A 21,782-nucleotide genomic window follows, 5' to 3' on the forward strand; every position below is an offset into this window, starting at 1 on the left:
ATCAGAAGCCCATAAGGTTAAGGTGAGTATCATCTCGATTGCAATACAATTTTAGAATCGATTATAGAACGAACAGCTGGTTTATATTTGAATAAAATGGGTAATATATAACAGGTTTATATTTTAATAAAATAGGGAATATATAAGATCTTTTGTATGTAAGGAGCCACGGTGGCTAGGTGGTTAAGACGCTGGCTCGCTAGCCTGGAGGTCGGGTGTTCGATCCCTGCATTGGCCGAGAAAGTTCATCCTGATTTTCCGACGTGGTTTCCCCTTGTCAGTGGTGCATAACGGAGGGCCTGACAAGGGCAGCTGTCTAGTCCTTCGGATGAGACGAAAAACCGAGGTCCCGTGTATACATTAGAATGCACGTAAAAGATCCCTTGGCAGTTGGAATTCGATATAAGAGTAGGCGGTAGTGCCGCTGCCCGGGCAAAATTTCCCTCATAGCACACTGTATGGCGTATGCCCGTCTTCATTAGCCCAGTATAGGTGCAGAAGAGTAGGACGTTAAACCCCATTTCATTTCATTTTGTATGTAAGTTACGCATATTGTTCATAATATGATTTGCTTATTCCTGTTTTATTACTTGAAACGATTTAATACTCTAACTTCATAAACACGTATTGATTTCCGAATAAACACCTGGCGCATGTGTCGTGGCTTTTAGTATCACACTGATCAGCAGTGAATATTTGCTAGGCCGCTACAATCACTGATAAGGATGACATCAATGCGACTTAACGAGTCTCAAATATTAACTTTTTTCCACCGACAAATTGAATTCTAAAACATTTTTTGATGTATTAGAAAAATAAATAAAGACGTTTGACTTATTTGTAGGTAAAAATTATTTCCTATTTAGTGTAAATGGGTATTGAAATGACTAAAAGACAGCATTCTGCCTGAAGCAGTAACGTCTTATGTAAACAATGCACGCGCCATTCAGCCAATGATTGACGCCGCGTGCTGTGACGGCACGTGTTAAAGGCAGTCATCTTTTACAGAGATATTAGAAGACTCGTAATTCTCTGTGAAACAGATTGTTTTAGTGTATGATAGATAGTCCAGGGGCCTGTTTCACGAAATTTTAACTAAGATAAAATCCAAATTTTAGTAATTTGATTGGATAATATTAGACTGATTGTAGTGCTTAGCCAATCAAAATTGAAGTATCTACTAAAATTTGGATTTTATCTTTAGTTAAAATTTCGTGAAACAGGACCCTGATAAGTATGAATCTAAAATCGAGGACCCAAACACGTGACTCATGATAGATTGTATTTTGGACACGTGATAAGAGATTTTACTCAGCCAAAAGGAGGAATAACTGTATTAAACATACATTATGCAAGAGCTAAATCTGTCTATTGCAGGTCTTTCTTTAGGCCTGAACTGTTATCTAAATTATTAATTAAACATTAATTAACCTATCCAGACCATAATCAACTCTAGATGGCATGGCTAGCCTGCGATCTTTAGTGGATTATGAGCCGATTTACTGCATAACTTTCCTTCACGATTTAACGATTAAATGGATAATCGAGACTATGCTGTTTATCGTACTGACTTTAGTAATGATGATCGAGGCTAGGCGAAAATTTCAATCGCTTAATTCTCGGTTCATAGTGGATCAATTTGAATGAAATTTGCAGCAAATTGCCTTTATATTATCTAGTTTTTAACTATTATAGTGAGAACTGCCAACTCGTTATCAAATCTCCCATAATGTATCTTTAAATAACTGGTAATATGAAATACCACAAATGTCAATAAATAATCATAAATGTGTATCATAAAACATCTGTGTATCTGAATGGACCTCGATTGATAGTTTTAAGTCTATGTGATCACGCGCGCATTAGATCTCGTCTCCCATTATCGTTAACCTTTGAATTTAGGCCCGTAATTTAAAACCAGTGATTATGTTCTACCTTCTGCAACAGCCAGCGGATGCCAGGCACGATACACTCGGCAATTCTCGGCAGATTCCGGTACCCTACATCTAACCTCGGCTGTATGATAGTAATTGATATGTACCTACGCCCATACATTTGCGATGCGGCTACCGGTTTAATTTAACAGTAAAACGTGCCGCTTTTACAAAAAAATCCCAAAATGGCGTCTTTTGTCGAGTGTATATAACTAAACGAGCAGAGATATTGTCTCAAGGCTGCTGGTTTGATATAATCCCTTGGTAATTCCCGAAACCCAATGCCAAACTTGACTTTTGTTGATATAATACACTCTCCACAGAAATCTCCATGGGCGCAGCCATTTTTCACCCGGGACCATTAAAATAGTTCCAATATGGCGGAATTCGTCATACAGCCGTGATTAGATGCGTAGAATTTGTCGAGGTTTGCCGAATGAGGCACGATAGAGAACAATTTAAACAAAGAAGCGATTTTTGTACAATAAGGGGCTATAATCCAGGAATCCAGGAAGTTATGGTCTGATATGCGTGAATATCGAAATGGATTGAGATATTTGGGATATAAAGATACATTTTAAGTTTCATCAAAATCGGACACAAAAATTTGACTTCTAGAGAGTTTAGAATCTTGGTATTACATACTTTTACACTATTTGCGTACAAGGAGCGGCCATTTTGTCCGGCAGTTCGGTTCAGATTTTTACATTACCCTTTTGGAACATTTGTTTATGAAACATTGATATCAAAACTCTAACGAAAATTCATCAACTAGTATGTATGTTTATTCAACATAAAACTAAAAGTTAAATCATACTTTTTGCATGAAATACATTGTTTGAGATAAAGTTTGAGATCGTCCATCTTCAGGTTACAAAACTTACAATGCTTTAGGAGGTGAGGGGCTAAGTGGGTAAGACGATTTCTTGCTAGCCTGGAGGTCGGGTGTTCGATCCCTGCATTGGCCGAGAAAGTTCATTTAGATTCCCCGGTGTGTTTCCCCCTTGTCAGTGATGTAGGACGTAGGGCCTGACAAGGACAGCTGTCTAGTCGTTCGGATGGGACGAAAAACCGAGGTACCGTGTACACATTGGCGTGCACGTAAACGATCTCTTGACAGTTGGAATTCGATATAAGAGAAGGCCGTAGTGCCGCTGTCCGGGCAAAATTTCCCTCATAGCACACTGTATGGCGTATGCTCGTCTTCATTAGCCCAGTTCTGAAGCAGAACAGTAGGACGTTAAACCCCATTTCATTTCATTTAGGAGGTGTAAATTAATTGACAGGGAAAACTGGGATGGAATGGAGTTTTGGTCTGATACATGTCAAAATCAGATATAAATTGGCAGACTGTCCAGAAACAAAACGTGCACGGACGGGTTAACTGGGTGGACAGACACCCGGAATTTAACAGAGTAAAAGACTGTTAGGTTTAATGTCTCGTCTACAATAATAACATCAATCTGTTTCACAGAGTATTACGAAAGTCTTCTAATATCTCTGTAAAAGATGACCACCTTCAACACGTGACGTCTCATCATGCCGCGTCAATCATTGGCTAAATGGCACGTGCATTGTTTACATAAGACCTTACTGGTTCGGGCGGAATGGAGCTTTTTACTCATTTTAATACTCATTTACACTAAATAGGAAATAATTTTTACCTACAAATATGTCAAACGTCTTTATTTATTTTTCTGATGCATAAAAAAAATGTTTTAGGATTTAATTTGTCGGAGGAAAAAAGTTAATATTTGTGGCTCATTAAGTCGTATCGATGTCATCCTTATCAGTGATTGTAGCGGCCTAGCGAATATTCACTGTGGATCAATGTGTAATGACATCTGTACTTTGTTCAAATGGCTGACTAGTTGAGGCTGATAAAATAGGACATACATGTACATTAAACATTGCATAAGTCTGATCTAAATGGACTGCCCAATTTTATCCGAGTTAAACAAAGATCTGAGTTAGCCGAAGATCTAGTTCAGCTCTGAACGTAGATCTCATTATCGCCCTGTACGTTCAGGAACAGTCCTATTGAATCCTTGTCGAAATAAAATCGGTTCCCAGTCAATTTTACTAGGCAACTTTTTACTGCTAAACGGTGGTGTGTCAGTCTCTGTGAACGCCTAAACAATGTAAAGGAATATTTTCGTGAGAAAATAAGACCTTGCTTATGTGGTAGAGTGATTTTATTTAGTTTATGGGTATTTTAATATGATCACAATACTAATGTAATTTTAAGTAATATGTCACACATCAATGCATCTTTAAACTATCCTGTTCTGTACACTCTTCTAACCAGTGAGTTCGAGTTCATCATCTGGTCACTGGGATTCAATTTTCACCTTTGACCCAAAGGTTTCTTGGATTTGTATTTCCTATCTCCTTGGTCACTTACTTATAGAATCTTGTAGTGTGAGGTTGAATATTTCATTCAACCTTGGTAGTGATTTTATATTTAAAGTTTCAATAGTTATAATAATAGTTTCATTTATTCGTATCAATTGTGTGTATTTGGTATTGGAAGAATTATTATCTACAGATTTATTGTTTACAGTTTAAAGGTATGTGTGGCTATTTGTTTTATCAGTTTTATAAGTTTATATATATTTTATTTGTCTTTGTTAAAGTTGGCGGACATGTTGGTTTTTGTTAATTACATTCTGCAAATACAAGGCATACAGTTTATAATAGTAATAATAGTAACGCTATTTAAAGCATTTCGCTTTAATAATATAATTAATATCAAATACCCCATATTTTATTACAGACAGAGCTATAAGGTACTTCACCTTGTTTCCAGACTCTGGTTACTTTATTAAAAACCCCTTCATGGGTAAGAACATTATTATTATTAGTAAGATTATTTAGATTATGCCTGTATATTTCATACGGGTTAACAGGAGGTAGTTTCCCTTTAAAGTATTTATATAGACTAAGTATATATAAAAGTAGTAGTTAGAATAGAGATTTTAGTGTTAATATGTAATATATTATTTTAATGAATATGAATGAATTGATTTTATATGTTGGATTATGTTATTTATACTGTAATTGTATAATTTCAGGGTTTTTATTATAAGGTAATAAATTGCTGTTTTACTGAACCCTTGGTGTGGTTATTTACTTCATATTTGATCCCCTACAACACTTACCTCGCTAGAGTCAGTATGTGCAACACAACTAGCTGATAAAAGTCTGTCCCTTTCTGCTAAACGTCTTTGGCAAATGCCATTGAGGTCTAGATGTGGGGTGGTGTACGGATTTACGTGGCTTGGCCATATTAGACGAAACGAAATTTATGGAGAGAGAGAGAGAGAAATGGGGTTTAACGTCCACTCGACACAAACTAGGTCATTTCGGGACTAACATATGGTTCAATTTTATTTCCATAATTCGCTTGCGCGTAGGGGTCTTTAGCAGTGGGAGGAAACCGGAGGACCCGGAGAAAACCCACGAGGTTGGACGGGCGACCCTACTCCTTGTCACGTACAACCGGGGATTCGAAACCACGCCAGTTGACTCAATGACAGACTTAATGATACAGCGCGCACGTGCTAACCACTAAGCCATCCAACCCCCCACGAAATTTAGGCTGGGGTGGAGAAAAACTAGAATCGTTGAAAAGGTGAGAAACTTCAGACAATCATTGCTTTGCCTAGCCCAATTACAATCGAATTTTTTTTCAAAAATTCCAATTTCGTTTTGTCTAATATGGCTGAGTTGCGCAAATTTGTGAGCTGCCCTGTATTTGGATTTCAATGGTGTCAGGCAGGCCGTTTTTTTTTGGGGGGGGGGGGGGCGTATTTTTAACAGCATGTTGTGAACATACTGCCAATCCGACTTAGGCGAAGGAAGAAAAAGGCTGGAAATATAACAAAAATGGACGGAACATTTTGATCGAGTTGAGCAAAGATCCGACTTAGGAAATCCAACTTACGCATAGAAATTTAATAAGAAAAACATGCAGGACCAAAGGGTCCAAAGGGTTGAGCGAAGATCCGATTTATACGAATCCGACTTATGCAAGGTTTACTTTATTTTTCATTCATAACAAACTAATTAAACTCCTTTTGTACAGATAGTACTATTTTTTCTTGTTCAATTGAAGAATTGAAGATAGATTTAATTGTATAAAGTTCTCCCCGTTTTTAACCCTCTAGGTTACAAAAACTTGCGGGTAAGACGCTAGCCTGGAGGTCTCGGGTGTTCGATCCCTGCATTGGCCGAGAAAGTTCATACGCCATACAGTGTGCTATGAGGGAAATTTTGCCCGGACAGCGGCACTACGGCCTACTCTTATATCGAATTCCAACTGCCAAGGGATCTTTTACGTGCACGCCAATGTGTACACGGGACCTCAGTTTTTCGTCACATCCGAACGACTAGACAGCTTTCCTTGTCAGCCCCTCCATCCTGCATCACTGACAAGGGAGAACCACGCCGGAAAATCTGGATGAACTTAGCCAAGCGATCCCCCACTGAAAAGGATGACATCGACGCGTCTTAATGAGCCAGAAATATTAACTTTTTTCCTGCGACAAATTAAATTCTAAAACATTTTTTTTTATGTATTGGAAAAATAAATAAAGGCGTTTGACGTATTTGTAGGTAAAAATTATTTCCTATTTAGTGTAAATGGGTATTAAAATGACTAAAAGGCAGCATTCCGCCCGAAGCAGTAACGTCTTATGTACATAATGCACGCGCCATTCAGTCAATGATTGACGCGCGTGCTGTGACGGCACGTGTTCAGGCAGTCATCTTTGACAGAGATATTACTAGACTCGTAATTCTTTGTGAAACAGATTGTCGTGTGTGGTGAAATAGTTCCGGCAGGTTAATCCGGACTAAAGAGGCGTGGTGATATGTAACAAGTGACAGCAGACGACGGAAAGTAGGCCTAGTGCAAATATGACATGCGTTTAATCTAAATAATAAATCATCTTGATCTATAATGAAGTTCTATAGGTACCTGATAACAAATTAATAAAATACGTCTTGTCTGTGCGAAACAATTGCCACCTTTTTAGAAGAACTGACTAGTTCAAAAATAAGGCAAGGGCCATCTTCAACCGCCCGAGTAACTCATTTCGGTAACAGATTGCGTAAAAAAGAAATCAAATACATGGACTGGTGGGGTTTAGGTTACCAAGTGGTTTGTGGAACACAAGGGCTGTTGTGGGTTCGATTCGATTCCAGGCATGTATGTTATAAGCAGTAATCTTGTGCGTTTTCTCTGCATACTCTAGGTCTAGGTTGCTCCAATTATTTATGACCCTTGTTCAAAAAAAAAAAAAAAAAATGAAATCATTGTAATAAAACGAAACAATATCATTATCCAGAAATGATCTGGTTAGCATTAAATGGACAAGAAACCCCATTCCTATCCAGACTAAACAACAGAAAAAGAATTTGGCAGAGGTTAATCCAGGAATTTACTTATAGGCTTCAATGTATATGGTAAATATACAGTGACTAACAACATAAACAAATTCAAACAAATGTGGACTAAATGAAAGAAAATGAAGTTGGCAAAGGTTAATTCATAAATATATTTATAGGCTTTGATATTTATCGTAAATGGACAGTGACTAACAATATATACAAGCTGGAATAGACTCCCTTCGCTAGCAAATCACATGACAAACAAGACCATTTAATAGGTTTATTATCAGGACAACAAGATACACATAGGGTATAATAGGTTAACTATCAGGACAACAGGATACACATAGGGTATAATAGCTTTATTATAAGGAAAATAATTTATTTTCAGAATAATATGCATTATACAGTTGTCTAGCTACCAAGCCAGACCAAGATATCAAGCAGTCCTTTGTAGATGTTACCTGTGTCGCGTAAACGTTAACCAACAACACTGTAAGAATTGGTTGTAGCACTGCAAGAGGAGTGGGACAGATTGCCTGAAATCGTGATTGGACAGTTGATTAGGAGCATGCCACAACGAATTGCTGAATGGTGGAGCAATTACTCATTATTAAGACAAAAATCAAAAATGTCCATTTTCATTTTTGACAGTGTATCTCTTTGCGAGTGAAATGGGGTCGTCAGATAAGCCGCCCATATGAACTATTTATGTTAATGTGTAGGCAATTGGCCTGTTATTAACATACACTGGTTACCTCTAATAAAAACGGGGTTGGATGACTGAATGGTTAGCACGCACTGTATCATAATATCTGTCATTGAGTCGACTGGCATGGTTTCGAATCCCTGGTTGTACGTGACAAGGAGTAGGGTCGCCTGTCCAACCTTGTGGGTTTTCTCCGGGTCCTCCAGTTTCCTCCCACTGCTAAAGACCCCAATGCGCAAGTGAATTATAGAAATAAAATTAAAACCATGTTAGTCCCGAAATGACCTAGTTTGTGTCGAGTGGACGTTAAACCCCATTTCTCTCTCTCTCTCTAATAAAAACAGCAGTGCATTTCCACAGTTTTGTATTGTTTTTGAATATCCCCTACTTTTTTTTGAAGAGTATACATGGTACGAGAGAGAGAAATGGGGTTTAACGTCGGCACAAACTAGGTCATTTTGGGACTAATATATGGTTTAATTTTATTTCAATAATTTGCTTGCGCGTATGGGTCTTTAGCAGTGGGAGGAAACCAATGAGGTTGGAGAGGCGACCCTACTCCTTGTCACGTACAACCAGGGATTCGTAACCCCGGCAGTTGACTCAATGACAGGCCTGATGATACAGCGACCACGTGCTAACCATTCGGACATCCCCCCCCCTCATAATAACATAATAAAATCGTAACCTGTGCCTTATCTCTATTACATGTATGTAACAGTACCATCTGGTTATTTACCACAGACAAACAACTTATGTCTCAATCATATTTATTGATTTAATTCAATAAACATTTATATTTATATGTCTTTGCTTTTTGATACAAGACAGCCAGTGGTAACAGTTTTTCTATAAACATCTTTTATGTTCACGTAGATGACTATTAGTGGTAAATGATTTTTTACAAACATCACAAGCAAAAGGTATTTCTCCAGTGTGACTTTTGGTATGTTGCCGTAGATGACTACAAGTGGTAAATGATTTACTACAAACATAGATATCAATTTATGGAGTATATCTACAACTTAATATTGAATGAATGACTGTATAAATTGGTTGATTAACCATTATTTTATTCTCAGTCTAGACTGTTTTTATGAATATAGAGCGAAGTTCTAAAGCATCATGCAAAGGGCAGTGCTTGAGCAAAGCTCTTTTCCAGTAACACAGGAGGATTACTAAAATTGTCACCCACAGACACCTTACCAAAACGAGATTACATGTCTCATAGAAATATTTCTAGGACGCTTTAATCAATGACGTCGCATATTTTTGACATCAAGAAAATGATCCTCACACTTTTTTTGTTCCATTTCTTTTAAAACAAAATTAATCATACAATTTAGATCTAAATTAAAATCAATTCGGAAAAACTAAATTTTTAACATTATCTGTATCAGTTGAGAAACTTAAAGTTGCAATTTCATATTTTTAAGTTATATTTTTAAAATTTATTAAAATAATCTATAAACAGTCCTACCTTGTTAAAGAATAATCCTATTAATCCTATAAGTCACTATTGCCAGTTGAGAAATTGGCAAAAATATCATTTTCCTCTTCAAATTCAAACGTTTGAAAATAGCTACTCCATGGTGGAGAATAGAAAACAAGGGAGGTAATTGTGTTATTATTTCCGGTGTAAATGAGTTTTAAGTGTGAGAATGACACCTATGATCGTATAATAGTGAGTTGACAACCTATTGAGCAAAAGACAGAAATAATTATGTTTTGACTTTCTTAGAAAATATGAAATTGTAACTTTAATAACAAGGTTTTATATTTATCAACAATCGCATCAGTTTTGATCTACTCAGGCAATGCCTCTTACATATTATTCTAACATTACATAATACATCATGGTGATACATAATGAAATTCTATGCAGGTACCTATACTTAAAGTAGGAAATAATCTTGTTTGCTGTAGTAGGGTGTTTTAGCCCCTTTAAATATTTTAGTAGGGTGTTATAGCCACTTTAACTATTTCAGTCAGTCTCTATTGTCTTGAGTATCCAGCTAGCCTTTTCTTTCCAGTGGTGATATTTACTTTAGTTTAAAGTTTAAAAATGCTATTGTTATAAGGTAGTGAGTAGATTTCATTCCCTTGGAAACCTGCTTTGTTGATTTTGGTTACTAACTTCACTCTTCTATTTTCTACCCATCTTTAAACAGCTCTTCTTAATTACAGCACAAATTAATCATTTATTTCAAGTGTTTCGTATTGTGTTGACTATAAAGTGTATAACTTTATAAATCATCTTTATTTTCCTGGAAAAAAAGCACCTGTCTTAGGTGTTTTTGTTATGTGTATGAAGTGTATTTTGTCCTGAAATAAACTGTTGTATTGTTAATTGGAGTCAACTAGTCTATACAACTTTACCCACGACCTGGACTGCCGGATAGTCTGTCTGTCCGTCAAAACTCCTGCTACATTGTCAGAAGTAATTGTCGCCATTTTAAAGTAAAAAATATGGCGTGGACCGTTGCCAACCCGAGTAACTCATTTCCATATCTGATGGCATATAAAATAAATAATCAAATTAAACCAGCTAAAATTTACAAAATTATTGCTGACCCTGTACTGACTGCGTTTGGTCTATAAAAAAAAACAATCACTGTTTACCATAAGGGCTGTTATGGGTTTTAATTTGATTCCAGGTAATGTAGTTATATGGATTAAATCCGTGCGATTATTCTGTTCACTCCGTTTTAGGCCTACTCCAATTTCTAATCACCATTATGCAAAAAAATCAACATTGTAATAAAACGATACCATATGATTGAAATGGTCAAACCTCATTTCTCTCTGTGGACTAAATGACAGAAAAAGAATTTGGCAGAGCTTAGTTAACCTAAGAATTGCCTACCCTTCGATATTTACAGTAGATTCTATACCCTTCGATATTTACAGTAGATTGTCAGTGACTAATGTCAAATACAAGCTGGACATCATTCTGTTTCACAGAGAATTACGAGTCTCGTATAATATCTCTGTCATAGATGACTGCCTTAACACGTGCTGTCACAGCACGCGGTGTGAATCATTGGCTGAATGGCGCGTGCATTGTTTACATAAGACATAACTGCTTCGGAGAGAATGCTGCATTTTAGTCAATTTAATACCCATTTACACTAAATCGGAAATAATTTTTACCTACAAATACGTCAAACGCCTTTATTTATTTTTCCAATATATACAAAAAATGTTTTAGAATTTAATTTGTCGCAGGAAAAAAGTTAATATTTCTAGCTCATTAAGCCGCATCAATGTCATCCTTATCAGTGACTGTCGCGGCCAAGCAAATATTTTTTACCGTCTAATCTGATTGACCTGCTCGTGTTTGTTTTAAAACAACAAAAACAAGCCACAGAAGTAATCTTTTTTGGCGTTATTGATGCCATCTTGCTTTGTTGGTAAACATTGTGATGTGACGTCACCCTTAGAACTACAGCGGTCTGACCTTTTAAAGGTCAGTCATCTTGGACAGAGATAAAAGACGGATGTCGCATTAGGTCTGTAGAACAAACACGGGCCGGTCAATCAGATAAGACGGTAAAAAATGTACTTCTGAAATAATTCCAGAGTAAACAAACAGAAAAAAACGTCAAATTGATGGTCACACGTGCGTTGTTTACATCGAACGTAGTAATATGAACTGGTACGGGCAAAATTATATCGTTTTACCCATTTTACGCCTCCGCGTACTATTTTCTGTACCTATTTACGCTAAATATGGAATATTTTTTATCAAGATATACTTCAAACACCTTTATTCATTTTTCTAATACTAAAAAAAAATGTTTCAGAATTTAATTTGTCGAAAGAAAAAAGTTAATATTTTGTGATGTGAAGCAAACTTTTGATAGATTAATTAGTTTGAATATATTTTTAATCCAAATATATCATCAAATCAAACTGAAGGCATGTTTAAACATACATTATACAAGAGCTAAATCTGTCTATTGCAGGTCTTTCTTTAGGCACGAAATGTTATCTAAATTATTAATTCGACATTAATTGACCTATCCAGACCATAATCAACTCTAGATGGCATGGCTAGCCTGTGACCTGTAGTGGATTATGAGCCGATTTACTGCATAACTTTCCTTCACGATTTAACGATTAAACGGAAAATCGAGACTATGCTGTTTATCGTACTGACTTTAGTAATGATGAACAAGGCTAGACGGAAATTTCATTCGCTTAGTTCTGGGTTCGTAGTGGATCAATTTGAATGAAATTTTCAGCAAATTGCCTTTACGTTATCTAGTTTTTAACTATTATAATGAGAACTGCCAACTCGTTATCGAATCTAAGGAATTAAGCCACCAGGTTACAATCCTTCACAGGTGTAAATAAACATTATTTTAATAAGGTTTTGATGTCATGTAGAATATTTCTGGTGGATAATCATGTACATGTATATTACAAGTTCTTGGGTCTTCCTGTTAATAAACACGACTAAATAACATAGAAGAGAGTACAGTATGATGACAGTTCAAGGCCCCATTAAACATAACACACACAGAGTACAGTGTGTTTAAAGTCTTTGGGATTCAGTTCTGTATAATAAGAGTTCAACACCAAGGCTCCCACCCTCAGCCTGTTTTCCTTTACCCTTCCACCACCCACCCCCAGTCTGTATCCCTTTACCCCTTCCACCACCTACCTTCAGTCTGTATCCCTTTACCCATCCCACCACCCTCAGTCTGTTTCCTGTTGCCCCTTCCACCACCCACACTCAGTCTGTTTGTGCTGCTGCATGACCTTTTAAAGTTAACAATCACCGATCCCCCAGCAGAATGAGTTCAATAATCAACACCAGATTAAATACAACAAAAGGCAAGTAGCAGTGTTTGTTTATTTGTTTTTTTTTCAATTGTTTTTTATTTCAACTTATTTCAATTTATTTTAACAACATAAAGGAAAAAGAACAAATCAATTTGAGGAACAAATGAACTAAGTACGAAACCGCATGCACCCAATCAGTTTATATAGATTCATATTACATTATTATATGCATTCCGACCAATTTGTGGTCATTTCAAGTTACCAAAGGATAGCAATTAAGCTCCTTTGAACTTCTTCTGTTTAGATTGTATTTGTTCTTGTTCATTTCTGAAGATTCATTTAATTGTAATATCTGCCAAAATAAATCAAAAGTTGTTCGTTTCTAATCATCTGTAAATAAATAATAAAATTTTTATATAAAGATGTTCCTGGTTTATGGAAGTAAAAAACCAGCCGCTGCCGCAAGATACACCCACACTTTGCAAGAGATGGATATAGAACAAGCTAAAAAAAAAAACCCTCATGATTTTTCGCATGATCAGGGGCCATAGTCCAAGAAGTCTAAAATGCACGAATATCAAAAGGGACTGAGATCTTTGGGATATAAAGATATATTTTAAGTTTCATCAACCTTGATATACCATATATTTTACACTATTTGCGTACGAGGGGCAGAAATTTCGTCCGGCAGTTTTGGTCTGATTTTCACAAAATTTGAACTCAATCGTCATTAGGGTGTAATGGTGATATATTCAAAAGTTTTTTTTTTAAATCAGATAATAATTGTGACCTCTAGAGGGACCACAAGTTAAAAGATAGGTTGCCAGGCAACGAAACATACGCCCACAACAGCTAAATCGTGTATAAATTTAAAGTCAATCGGATATTAACTTTGGCCTCAAGAGCGTCCACAAGATTTTTTTAGTGTTCAAGGGCCATAACTCTGGCAGTAATTATCGGAAATCGCTGAAAATCAATAGGCTTCTTTGCCTCATGACCTTAAACACTGTGTATTAAATTCAAGTCAATCGGATATTAACTTTGGCCTCTAGAGCGTCCACAAGATTTTTTTAAGTGATCAAGGGCCATAACTCTGGCAGTAATTATCGGAAATCACTGAAAATCAATAAGCTTCTTCGTCTCATGGCCTTAAACAACGTACGGACGGACGGGGGCGATGACAATATACGACCACATTTCAATGTGGGTGTATAAAAAGTGATTTTATGTACAATCAGGAGCCATAATTCAGGAAGTTACGATTCAATATATGCGAATATGGACAGGAACCAAGATCTTTGGGTTATAAACATGTATTTCAAGTTTAATCATCAAAATCAGAAGAAAATTGTGACCTCTAGAGTGTCCCCAAGCTAAAAAAGTAACTTTTCGTACAATCAGGCGCCATAATCCATGAAGTTATGGTCCGATACATGCCAATATTGAAAGGAACCAAGATCGTTGGGAGATAGACCTATATTTCAAGTTTCATTAAAATCGAATAAAAATTGTGATCTGTAGAGTGTCCAGAAACAAATTGTGGATGGAGGGACGTCCGGAGGGAAAAGACAGGGCCAGCAGCATAATACGTCCACATGAAAATGTAGGTGAATAAAAGTTTTTCCTCAAGTATGAGTTCTAATGTGTTGATGTAGATGACTACTAGTGGTAAATGATTTACTACAAACATCACAAGAAAAGGGTTTTTTGCCGGTATGAGTTCTGGTGTGTACATGTAGATTACTACTGTCTAGTCGTTGGGATGGGACGAAAAACTGAGGTCCCGTGTACATATTGGCGTGCACGTAAAAGATCCCTTGGCAGTTGGAATTTGATATAAGAGTAGGCCGTAGCGCCACTGCCCGGGCAAAATTTCCCCCATAGCACACGGTTTAACTCCACTTGACACAAACTAGGGTTTAACATATGGTTCAATTTTATTTCAATAATTTGCTCGCGCGTAGGGGTCTTTAGCAGTGGGAGGAAACCAGAAGACCCGTAGAAAACCCAGGAGGTTGGATAGGCGACTATACTACTTGTCACATACAACCAGGGAATCGAAACCACACCAGTTGATTCAATGACAGACCTTATGATACAATGCGCACATGCTAACCATTCGGCCATCCAATCCCCCTGTCGCTGGTTAGATGTGGAAAGTGAAATAAGCCAAAAAAACCTCCCCACATCCAACGTATAACACATACTCTCTCCTCTGCTACACATTTTATTAGGCTTGTGATCGTCTAGTATTGTCACTGGTTATATTTGTAATTCTTTTCTTAGGACTCCACTTTAATCATTGTGAATTAACAGCTTATTATATCTCATCATGGTTTCACACAGGAATAACAATACAATAGTTTGTTTCTACATTTTTATGTCAAGCACTGAATACATAGGTTACAAGCATAGATTAAAACAGAGTCATTCTCTACTCTCTCAACCCCACCATTTTGAAGAATGAGTTTATTGACGGACACATCTCCAAACAAATTTACATCTCCTCTATATAATTCTACATGGTGTTTGAAGTAATGGTCGCATAGATCTGTCATTTTCTATGCCTAGACTTCTGAAATCAATTATGTGATTGGTCACTCATGCCCACTGACGTCAAAAATTAGCCAAATATGGAATGGACATGCCTCATACCTTGCATACCAACAGGGATTGTTACCTTATTTGGTCAACAAACACATTTCATTACCATTAGTATGTTTATCATGAAGATGATATATGATGGTTGTGTTTATTAACCTATAGTTCAATTCATGTATCATAATATCACAGATTGCCGTTGTGTCACGTGCTGCTTTGATTGTCTATGAATCTGTTAACAATAATAAGTCAAGATCATAATATACTATTCAAAAAAAGTAGGGGATATTTGATTTTGGGGGCATAATACTAAAATATGCAAATGACTACGAAAAAAGTCACTATAGAACCTAACAGAAGAAACATTTCCAGTTACATGTGACGCCCAAACGCACCAATAGCTACCGCATGGAATGCAGGTGATGCTTGGGATCATCATGGGGGTCCAACCCAAGATTTGCACGACTCTGACTTTGAATGTTACAGTCATTGTGGCATTGAATTCCAGGGTGGAAACATCAGTTTAATTGTTTTAGTGACCAGAAAACAAATTTTGATATGCGTCGGCTTACCCAAAATGAAAGGTTACGTGCCCTTGGCATGCTACAGATCGGCACAACACAGGCGGTTGTGGCGCGGACGATGAATGTTTCTCATGGTCCAGATACCGTGATACACAATCTGTACAGGACAGACCACGCTCAGGTCGACCAAGGGCGACAACTCAAGCCCAGGATCGATTTATCCGTACCTTGGCCTTGAGAAATCGTGTCATCACAGCAAATCAGATCAGCGCTCGTCTTCAAACAGACACTGGTGTGAGAGTGAGTGGCCAGAGGATTCGGAATCGACTGCATAGGGGTCACCTTCGCGCTCGACGTCCTCGCGTGATCCCTTGTTTGAGAGATCATCACATTCAGGCAAGACGTCGTTGGTGTAGGGATCGTCAACACTGGGATAATCGACGCTGGAGCAATGTGATGTTTTCAGATGAGTCAAGGTTCACTGTTGATTTTTTGGACAGACGTAGGAGGGTGTGGAGTCGTCGAAACGAGCGCTTCCAAGACGTTAACGTCATCAGACATGATCGATTTGGGGGTGGTTCTGTTATGGTGTGGGGAGGCATCACTGTTGCTGGAAGAACGGCTTTACATGTTGTTGCAGGGCATGTTACAGGCCAGTACTACCGGGACAACATCTTGGCAGTCCATGTTGTGCCGTTCGCACGACGTCATGGTCGCCGTTTCATCTTCCAGGATGACAACGCAAGATGTCACAGGGCCAGGATCGTTACAGGTTACCTCCAACAACAGAACATCACCACACTACCTTGGCCAGCACTGAGTCCCGACCTCTCCCCCATCGAGCATGTCTGGGACATGCTTGGACAGAGGTTACTCAACGTCAACAACGTCCTGCCAATGTCAAAGAACTTGCTGCTGCGTTGCAACAGGAATGGGACAATCTGGACCAAAATGACCTTAGACGTCTCATTAGGAGCATGCCACGTCGGATCAATGCTTGTTTGGAAAACAGAGGAGGATTTACCCGTTACTGACTTGGTTGTGATGCTGTGGTAACTTTGCTGTTTGACCCCGGGTATCATTTTACCCTTATAATGGTCAGTCTGTGCCTTACTTAGTCTAACGATCATTTGGAATAAATCGATGAATGTGAACTTCATTTCATTTTGTCATTTGTTTCTTCGTCAGTTTCATTAGGTGACTTTAATAACACTTAAAAATCAAATATCCCCTACTTTTTTTGAATAGTATATTATTATACATATGTATTGTTTTTCACAAATCTTGCCATCAGTATTACTACATTGGTACATGAATCGTGTTTTGGAGAAATGTCTTCTATCTGTTTAGTTTTACAGGCCATTCTAACAGCTTTGCGATGACTTTTTTTTTGTACATCTTTTGTTTGTAATTACAGGATTTTTTTCTCCACTATTGGTTCAGATGTGGCTTGGTAGATAAAAATTACAGATAAATGATGTCCTAACAAAAGAGTTTAATCAGCAGTATGGGTTCTGGTGTGTGCACGTAGATTACCATTAGTGGTAAATGATTTCCTACAAACATCACAAGTAAAGGGTTTGTCACCGGTATGGGTTCTGGTGTGTTGTTGTAGATTACTACTAGTGGTAAATGATTTGCTACAAACATCACAAGAAATGAGGTTGTCCCCAGTATGTGCTCTAGTGTGTACATGTAGATTACTACGACGGGCAAATGATTTACTACAAACATCACAAGAAAAGGGTTTTTCACCAGTATGAATTCTGATGTGTCTATGTAGATCACCACTAGTGTTAAATGATTTACTACAAACATCACAAGAAAAGGGTTTTTCACCAGTATGAATTCTGGTGTGTCGACGTAGATGACTACTAGTGGTAAAAGATTTTTTACAAACATCACAAGAAAAGGGTTTGTCTCCGGTATGGAATCTAGTGTGTGATTTCAAATCACTTTTTAGTCTGAATGATTTTTTACAAACATCACATTTATATGGCTTCTCACCAGTATGAATCATAATGTGTCTACTTAAATGATAATTGTCTTTAAATGATTTACCGCAAATATCACATTTATAGTTCTTTTTGGCGGCAGAATGTTTTGACATTGTAGCTTTTCTCATTTCTCTGAAAATAAAAAAAAACTAGACTTAATAATTAATTACATATTTTGAATATTTTTAGCTGGAATATTTTTTTAAGTGGAGTGAGGTGGAGATTGGCCATCATCAAAATAGCTGAAACAGATTGTTTACCACAAGCTAAAAACACGTTTTTTCATACAATCAGGGGCCATAATTCAGGAAGTTACGATCCAATATGCGCGAATATCAAAAGGAACCAAGATCTTTGGGCAAAATTTCTCTCATAGCTCACTGTATAGCGTAAGTCTGTCTTCATTAGCCCAGTCGGAACAGAAAAGTAGGACGTTAAACCTCATTTCTATCTGTTAACAACACATAGAATAAGAGGTTGCCAAAAAATCAATATATACTCTTCAAAAAAAGTAGAATATAATATAAAACTGCAGAAATGCACTGTTGTTTTTATTAGAGGTAACCAGTGTATGTTAATAACAAGCCAATTGCCTACACATGAACGTAAACAGTTCATATAGACGGCTTATCTGACGGGCCTCATTTCACTCGCAAAGAGATACCCCGTCAAAAGTGAAAATCGACGTTTTTGATTTTTGTCTTAATAATCAGTAATTGCTCCACCAATCCTCAGACATTCAGCAATTCGTTGTGGCATGCTCCTAATTAACTGTCCAATCACGATTTGGGGCAATCTGACCCACTCCTCTTGCAGTGCCACGGCCAATTCTTGCAGTGTTGTCGGTTGACATTGACGAACACGTCTCCCGATCAAATTAAACGTAACACACTAAAGCACAGATACGCTAAACAGTAAATGTTATGCAAGAACCGATAGGAATGCTAACATGGATAGATAAACCAGCACGCGGCAGTTTTCATCAATCCTTCCTTGAAGTGTCATATTTGACAATGAACCCCTCCCCCGTGCATGGTGCTATTGCATGTCACAGATCAGTGGTTCTGTTGGGGCAATAAGTTCTTCATCTGTGAACATACTCTCAAAGCATGTCAAGTGTTCATGACTATTTATCATATCACAACCTGCATAGGTATTCGCATTTCAATATCCCCCTATTTTTTTTTAAGAGTCTATAATATACATACATGTATAACAATAATAGTAACTATGTTACAATATTTATATTGAATACACAATAGTTATCATTGGTAATGGTAGTATCTAATAACAGGCATTCATTCCGTTAAAGTTAAGTGTTTTTAGCAACTGGCCCCACATACATTATGGATGATTTAGAGACAAAGCTGGCGTCCTTAAATATACATTATGGAAGAATTAGATGACTAGCTAGCCGTTCTCAAAGATACATCATGCAAGAATTATTCCATTATATGAAGAGCTGGCTGTTCTTGTTATTATTTTGGTGGTTCACAGCCTCAAATATTTGTGCTAATAAAATCTGACCAGCTAGTTCCGCCCTAACATTTACCCAAAATAGACATTCACGTGACAATATTCATTCACTTATTTATCAATGAAGCCATGAAAAGAAATACTTCTTTACGCAATTCTATTGTTAATTTAGTTGATTGTAACCAATGACGTATATTGTAACGTTTCTTGGTTTAGAGTCCCCTCATGTACTTTCGTGCTTTTTCTATTTTTCAAACTTAAAATTGGACAACTTACAGACACTGCAAGATTGAAAATTTACTTTTATTTAATCTTAAAACCCTGTGGTTATTTGCTGCCTTAGTGATGGCCTAAAACATTCACAGGGTCATGCTGGATAATTTGATACCACATTTTTGATGTGTGAATATACATACATATTGTCTTATAAGTTGAAATAAGGGTGGATTTGGGCATAGGCATCTGAGCCAGGAGGGGCAGCTGCCCCCTAATTTTCGGGCAATCTGACTTTTCGGGCAGACAGGTAAAGTGAAAACAAAAATTGTTATTGCATCTAGTTGGCAAAACAAAGTGCCCAAAATCTAATAAAACACTAATTTTACTTTTATTTTAATTGAATACCACAAATCTGTACTGAATTGAATATGGACAGCCTGGAGTCGCTCTACTTTGTGCGACATTTTCGATTATTTTTGTAAATGCAGCTTAATTTTCTGCAGGGGGTGAGGCTCCCATACCCTGCGACGATTGATCGATCGTTTTAGATTCTGGTCAGCCACCTAAGGTACATGTAGGCTACATTGGACCACATTGAAGTTACCGTATTCAGGGGCTGGAATGGCAGGAAAACGCGTTTGTGGCAATTAAATTATGAAAAAATTTTCCAGATGATCTCGTCTCCGTGAACTATAAACGATTGATTAGTTCATTGGAATTCAAGTCAACCACCTAAATTCATGTTCCTAAAACAACCATCGCGGTTTTTACAACATGTAGACATTTCTAGGTTGGTCTGTAATTCACAAACTCATAGCAATGTTCTCTCCATTTACACTAGGGACCGGGTATCATTCAGATTTGATGAAAAAAGGAAAGAAACTGAGCTTACCATCTATAATCTAATACACATATTCAGTTAATAGATTGCCATGCAGAAAGTATTAAATACCATCAAGATTCATCAAAAACAACCCAGTTTGTGCTACAGTTTAGTTTAAGAAACATCATTTAGTTTTGACATCAGTCATCTAGTTTATGACCATTTAGTTTAGTTTTGATATTGGTCATCCAGTTTATGACCATTTAGTTTCATAAACTAAACAACCGATGTCAAACTAAACGGTAGCACAAACTGGGCGGTTCTTGATGAATCTTGATGGTATTTAACACTTTCTGCATGGCAATCTATTAACTGAATATGTGTATTAGACTATAGATGGTAAGCTCAGTTTCTTTCCTTTTTTCATCAAATATGAATGATACCCGGTCCCTAGTGTTAACGCAGACATGTTAACGAGGTTGTGACACAAACACATTCAAATCAAACATGGCTACCTCTACGGCAACCTTGAAATTGAACGAACCTACAATATGTCGAATATACCTGGCAAGAATGCTAAAGGTACATGTAGTGTTTATCAAATTTATATTCCAAAATTAAATAATATACTTATAGAGCGAAGCTCTGAAGCATCACACAAAGAGCAGTGCTTGAGCAAAGCTCTCTTCCGGTAATACAGGAACGTAACTGAAACTGTCACTCAAAGACTGTTTAGATCTAAATTAAAATCAATTCGGAAAAAAGAAATTATTTAACATTACTTGTATCACTTGAGAAATTTAATTACAAGTCTTTCTTTAGGCCTGAAATGTTAAATAAATTATTAATTAGACATTAATTAACTTATCCAGACCATAATCAACTCTTGATGTCATCATTAGCCTGCGATATTTACTGGATTAGGATCAGATTTGCTGCTCAACTTTCATTCATGATTTGATCATGAAATGGATAATCAAGACTATGTTTTTTTATCGTACCGACTTCAGCAATGATGATCAAGGCTAGGTCGAAAATTCAATCGCTAAATTCTCGGTTCCGAGTGGATCATTTTGACTGAAATATTCAGCAAATTCACTTTACATTATTTATTATAGTGAGAACTGCCATTATTTAATCTTCCATAATGTATCTTTAATTATGAAGGTTATATATTTGACAGTTAACAATCGCTCTACTCCGGCAATACCTGTTACATATATGACATCATCGTGAGCTATACAAGTACCTTATCAAATTAACAAAATATTGTTATGGCCGTCTGGAAACAATGGCCGCCATTTTAAAAGTATTGGG

General features: G+C 37.0%; 1 long non-coding RNA gene across 1 annotated transcript; it reads right to left on the minus strand.

Annotated features, from left to right (window-relative positions):
* Positions 1–12,880: 12,880 nt before the first annotated feature.
* On the minus strand, positions 12,881–21,782 carry LOC130013241 (uncharacterized). Its single transcript, XR_008788615.1, has 3 exons — positions 21,715–21,782; positions 18,015–18,082; positions 12,881–13,218 (listed from the first exon to the last, which is right to left on the minus strand). It is a non-coding gene; the product is annotated as an uncharacterized LOC130013241 (long non-coding RNA).

This window comes from Patella vulgata, chromosome 6 (genome assembly GCF_932274485.2).
Source record: "Patella vulgata chromosome 6, xgPatVulg1.2, whole genome shotgun sequence".
Taxonomy (NCBI): Eukaryota; Metazoa; Mollusca; class Gastropoda; family Patellidae; genus Patella; species Patella vulgata.